The sequence below is a fragment of the Lampris incognitus genome, chromosome 8, assembly GCF_029633865.1.
Source record: "Lampris incognitus isolate fLamInc1 chromosome 8, fLamInc1.hap2, whole genome shotgun sequence".
Lineage (NCBI taxonomy): Eukaryota > Metazoa > Chordata > Actinopteri > Lampriformes > Lampridae > Lampris > Lampris incognitus.
In genome coordinates this window covers 62542001-62548000 of record NC_079218.1, presented here as the reverse complement: position 1 = coordinate 62548000, position 6000 = coordinate 62542001, and the positions used below count along the sequence as shown (strand labels likewise).

The following is a 6000-nucleotide window of genomic DNA, read 5'->3' as shown; positions in this document are numbered from 1 at the left end:
TCGAGTGGAATTGTGCAAATTATGATACAAGCATGAAATTTGGTGCACTTCTCCACACGCTTCCAATCAAATCTGTCCGATTTGCCACTTGAAAATCCAAGATGGAGGCCATTTTTCAAGATGGCTGTCAAATTAGCCTCCAAAAATGGCTTTTTTATATATTTTGTCGTTTTTTGGCTTGATTGATCTTGGAGTCAGTTCCTATGTTTTCAAGCCTGTTGGGTTGTATTTTGGGATTTTTATATAGCAACAAATTTTATATACCAAATTAATGAGTGGGTGTGTTTTTTTTTTTAATTGTACTTTTCTGCAATTTAATGTTTTTAAGGTAAGGACTAAGGTTTAGATTTGGATAAAATTGATGAATTCTTGCATTTTTTTCCCCTTTTTACCACTCAGAACATGCTCCTTCCCTTGATGCTCCCATAAAAGGAACACTGAACGGTCACCAAAAGCACAGAGCTTGTGATTAAACCACTTCTCTGTACCTGCTTCGCACTCAGGAAGAAGCATCCCAGCTCATTGTGGGTGGCGGGACTCACACTAGAAACACATTTCTCAATATGAGAACTAAAGAAATTATCCCCGAAATTAGGATGAGGCGTAGATAAACGTAACGGGTGGCTCTATATCTTTCAGTTAGCGCTGGGATAAGGGTTCTATCTGCTCTGGCAGACAATCCTACAGAGCCACAGCAATACAGACTAACTCGTCGCGATAGCCAAGCTATCCATGGCAATGGCATTTCTAAAGCAAAGAACCGAGCTTTTCAGAGTAAAAGTTTTGCATAAAATTAACAGACAGCGCTTTCTACATGTTTCACTTAAGGTAGGGTTTGGGATTATCTGCTCAGTCAGACAATCCCACAAAAAAAATACCACAACAGAATAACTCTTGACAGTAGCCAAGCTATCCATGACAGTCATTTCTGAGGGAAAGTACTGAACTTTTCTGAGTGAAACGTTTGGTTAAAATTAAAAGATGGCTCACAGTCATGTTTTTTCTTCTTTTGTTTTTTCCTCTTTTTTTTCTTCTTTCATTATTTCAGGATGTCTCTATCTTTTATTTATTTTCGGTCTGGTTGTGCTTGTTTCATTCGTATTCTGATTTAATGTCCACGTTATTTCAAACTGAAATACTTGTTTATATGTTTTATTATTGTGAAAAAAAAACTATTAATCATAAAAAAGAAAAAAAGATGGCTCTTTCTACATCTTTCGGTTAGGGATGAGTTAGGCTAAGTTTTATCTGCTCAGGCAGACAATACCTCAGCAACAGCGACCAACTTCACAGTTGCCAAACTAACCATGGCAAAGACATTTCTGATGGAAAGTACAGAGCTTCATGGAGTGATAGTTTTGGATAAAATTAACAGATGGCTCTTTCTACACGTTTCGGTTGGGTTAGGGCAAGTGTTTTATCGGTTCAGGCAGACCATCCCACAGAGAATACCACAGCAACAGATATCAACTCTTTGCGAAATCCAAACCAACCACAACAATGGCATTTCTGACAGGAAGTACTGAGCTTAACGGAGTGAAAAGAGAATGAAATTAACGGATGGCTCTTTCGAGATGTTTTGCTTAGGTTAGGAGTTTATCCGCTCAGGCAGACAATCACACAGAACACCACAGAGACCAACTAAGCAGTAGCCAGGCTATGCACAGTCATTTCTGATGAAAAGTGCCAAGCTTCTAGGAGTGAGTTTCTGATAACATTAACGTATGCTCTCTCTACGCATTTCAGTTTGGTTAGGGTGAGGGTTTTACTTACTCAGGCAGAAAATCCCACAGAGAATACCACAGCAAAAGAGATTAACTCTTCGTGGTAGCAAAGCCAACCACGGCAATAACATTTCTGACAGAAGGTAGAGCTTCTCAGAGTGATAGTTTCGGATAAAATTAACATATGCTCTTTGTACATGTTTGGATTGGGGTAGGGTACGGGTTTTACCTGTTCAGGCAGAAAATCCTACCGAGAATACCACTGCAAGAGAGAATACCTTCGCATACATAAGCCAACCATGGCAGTGGCATTTCAGAGGAAAAGTACAGCGCTTCTCGGAGTAAAACTTTTGGATAAAATTAAGGGTTGGCTCTTTCTACATCTTTTGGTTAGGTTTGGGATAGGGTTACGGTAAGGGTTTTATCAGCTCAGGCAAATCGATCCCACAGAAAATACCACAGCAACAGACACCAACTCTTCGTGGTAGCCAAGCTAACCACGTCAATGGCATTTCTGATGAAAAGTACCAAGCTTCTCAGAGTGATAGTTTCAGTTAAAATTAACGGACAACTCTTTCTACAGGTTTCACTTAAGAGTAATGGGTTTTATCTGCTCAGGCCAAAAATCCTACAGAGAATACTACTGCAACAGAGAATAACTTCGCTAGAAAAGCTAACCACGTAAATGGCATTTCAGATGGAAAGTACCGAGCTTCTCAGAGGAACAGTTTCGGATAAAATTAACGGACGGCTCTTTCTACATGTTCCACTTAAGAGTAATGGGTTTAATCTGCTCAGGCAGACAACCCCACAGCAGTACCACAACAACAGAGACTGACTTTTTGTGGTAGCCAAGCTAACCACAGCAATAGCATTTCTGAAGGAAAGAACCGAGTTTCTCCAAGTGAAAAGTTTTGATAAAATTAACAGGTGTGTCTTTCTACGTATTTCGGTTAGGGCTGGGTTAGTGAAAGGGTTTAATCTGCTCAGGCAAACAATCGCACAGAGAATAACTGCACGGTCACCAAACTAACACAGCCTTCTCATTTCTGATTAAGAGTATTGAGCGTCTCGTAGTAAAGGTTTTGGATCAAATCAACGGATGGTTCTTTCTACATGTTACGGTTGAGGTAGAGTTTGGGTTAGGGTAAAGTTTTATGTGCTCGAGCGGACAGTGCCCGAGTGCTGGCTTGGAGATACCCCCAATATTAGGGTTATGGAGAGATTGATGGGTTAAGGATGGGTTCAATTTGAATGTTTTTTCTTCTTTACAACTCATCTCCCACTGTCTTGCATCTTTATTAATTTATCCCGTGTTAAACTTGAAAAATTGTTGGTGAGGTTTGGAGCATTATAAAAAAAAATGTTGGTAACACTTTAGTATGGGGAACGTAGTCACCATTAATTAGGTGCTTATTTGCATGCAAAGTAGCAACATATTGGCTCTTAATTGGTCATTATTACATACTCATTAATGCCTTATTCTGCATGGCCTTATTATACAACCAGTAAGCCATTAACCATGAGTTTTCCCTCTACAACCTCAGAATTATTGTTTATTAGTAGTACCATCTCAATATGCTTTGCTTAGTATGGACTTTATAAGGTGGTAGTACCACAAGAAGAGTTATTCTCCCTTACTAACACTTAATATGGTCTGTTCTTACATAACAAAACTACAAGTGTTAAATTACTATAAATTAAGTTTTTGTTACTTAGAATATGCTCCCCATACAAAAGTGTTACCAATTTTTTTTTTAATTCAAGTTAATTGCTATGGCAGTTTGTTTTTAGGGTTAGGTTTAAATAAAATTGATAGTTTTCTCCAGTTTACCTATCAAAGCACGCTTCTTGCCTCAAAAGCACACCGCTTGTGATTAAACCACTTCTCTGTACCTGCTTCATGCTCAGGAAGAAGCACCGCAGCTCATCATCGTGGGTGGCAGAACACACTTTTGAAACATTTTACAAGAACGACAGAAATTATCGCTCAAAGTATCGTCTTCTGAATCTTTTGGTTAGGGTTAAGAGTAGGGTTAAGTTTGCATAAACTTGACAGACGGGTCTTTCAGTTAAGGCTGGGATTCGGTTTTTATCTACTGAGGCAGACAATCCCACAGAGAACACGATAGCAACAGAGACCAGAGACCGTCTTGGCGGTTGCCAACCTAACCACAGTAATGGCATTTCAGATGGAAAGTAAGGCCTGGGATAGGTTTAGTATAAGGATTTTATCTGCATAGGCAGACAGTCTCTGTTGCCGAGGTATTCTCTTTGGGATTGTCTTCCTTACCAGATAAAACCTTAACTGAAAGATGTAGAAAGAGCCATCCGTTAAGTTTATCCAAAACTTTCACTCGGAGGAGCTCGGTACTTTATATCAGAAATGCCATTGCCGTTGTTAGCTTGGCTACCGCCAAGGCTTAATCCCACAAACAATACCACAGCAAGAGGAGACTAATATAGCGATAGGCAAGATTTCGATGGAAATGGCATTTCTGATGGAAAGTACCGAGCTTCTTAAAATGAAAGTTTTGGATGAAATTAACGGAGGTCTTTCTACATCTTTCGGCAAGGGTTAGCGTAGGATTAGGGTTATTCCTACTCAAATGTAGTCCCACAGAGAATACCACAGCAACAGAGACTGTCTGCCTGAGCAGATAAAACTCATACTAAACCTATCACAACCCGTACATAAAGATGTAGAAAGAGCCATCCGTTAATTATATCCAAACCTAAGGCTCCGAGACAGTATTTTCCACCAGAAATACCATTGCCGTGGTTAGCTTGACTCCTGCTAAGAATTAATCCCACAAAGAACACCATAGCAACAGCGGTTGCCAAGCTAACCATTGCAATGGCATTTCTGATGGAAAGTACAGAGTTTCTCGGTGTGAAGATAGGGTTTGTGTTAGGGTAAAGGTTTTACCTGCTCAGGCAGAAAATCCCACAGAAAACACCACAGCGACAGAGACTAATTCTTCATGTTAGCCACGCCAACCATGGCAATGGCATTTTTGATGGGAAATACTAGGGTTCTCCTAGTGAAAGGTAAGGATTATGGTTGAATGCCAGAGCCAAATGCCCAAATACTGGATAACAGATACCCCCAGGTTTAGGGTTAGGTATAGGGTCAATTTGGAGGTTGTTTATTCTTTACAATTGATCTCCCATGGTCTTCTCTCTTGATTAGTTTATACCGTTTTAAACTTGAAAACTTGGTGGTGTTTTGAGCAATACAAAGTTTTTTTTTTATTGAATTGCACTTCTGCAATTGTAATTTGTTTTTAGGGTTAGGACTAAGGTTTAGGGATAGGTTTGGATAAAATTGATGAATTTCTACATTTTTTCCCCTCCTTTTTACCACACAGAACATGGTCCTTCACTTGATAACCCCATAAAAGCAACACTGAACGGTCACCAAAAGCACATAGTGAGTGATTAAACCACTTCTCTGTACCTGCTTCGCACTCAGGGAGAAGCACCCCAGGCTCATCATCGTGGGTGAAGGGACTCACACTTTAGAAAAACATCTCAATATAAGAACTAAAGAAATTATCCCCGAAATTAGGATTAGGTTTGGATAAACTCAACTGATGGCTTAATATCTTTCAGTTACGGTTGGGCTAAGGGTTTTATCTGCTGGCAGACAATCCTACACAGAATACCACAGCAATAGAGACTAACTCGTCGCGGTAGCCACGCTAATGGTATTTCTGATGGAAAGTACACAGCTTCTCAGGGTAAAATTTTTGCTTAAAATTAACGGACATCGCTATCTACATGCTTCGCTTGAGGTAGGGTAAGGGTTTTATCTACTCAGCCAGACAATCCCACAACAAAAGAGAATAACTCTTAGCAGTAGCCAAGCCTAACCACGCCAATGGAATTTCTGATGTAAAGTACCAAACCTCCCGGACTAAATTTTAGCTAAAATTAATGGACGGCTCTTTCTACATATTTGTCTTAGTTGTAAGGGTTTTATCAGCTCAGGCAGACAATCGCACAGATAATACCACAGCAACAGAGTCTAACTCTTCACAATAGCCAAGCTAACCACGGCAATGGTATTTCTGATGGAAAGTACCAAGCTTCTCGGAGTAAAGGTTTTGGATAACATTAATGGACGGAACTGTCTACATGTTTCACTTATGGTAAGGGTTTCATCTGTTCAGTCGGACAATCCCGCAAAAATACAACAGCAACAGAGACAGACTCTTCGTGGTAGCCAAGCTAACTACGGCAATGGCATTCCTGATGGAATGTACCAAGCTTC

The 6000-nt window shown here is 39.9% G+C and overlaps 2 non-coding genes and 1 pseudogene across 2 annotated transcripts; all 3 read right to left on the bottom strand.

Moving 5' to 3' along the window:
- Positions 1-390: 390 nt before the first annotated feature.
- LOC130117355 (small nucleolar RNA U3) lies at positions 391-598 on the bottom strand. The gene has a single exon (XR_008810651.1). It is a non-coding gene; the product is annotated as a small nucleolar RNA U3 (small nucleolar RNA).
- A 2958-nt stretch (positions 599-3556) lies between these two features.
- Positions 3557-3729, bottom strand: LOC130117374 (small nucleolar RNA U3; annotated as a pseudogene).
- Positions 3730-5086: 1357 nt separating this feature from the next.
- LOC130117364 (small nucleolar RNA U3) lies at positions 5087-5299 on the bottom strand. The gene has a single exon (XR_008810658.1). It is a non-coding gene; the product is annotated as a small nucleolar RNA U3 (small nucleolar RNA).
- Between the last annotated feature and the right edge of the window lie 701 nt (positions 5300-6000).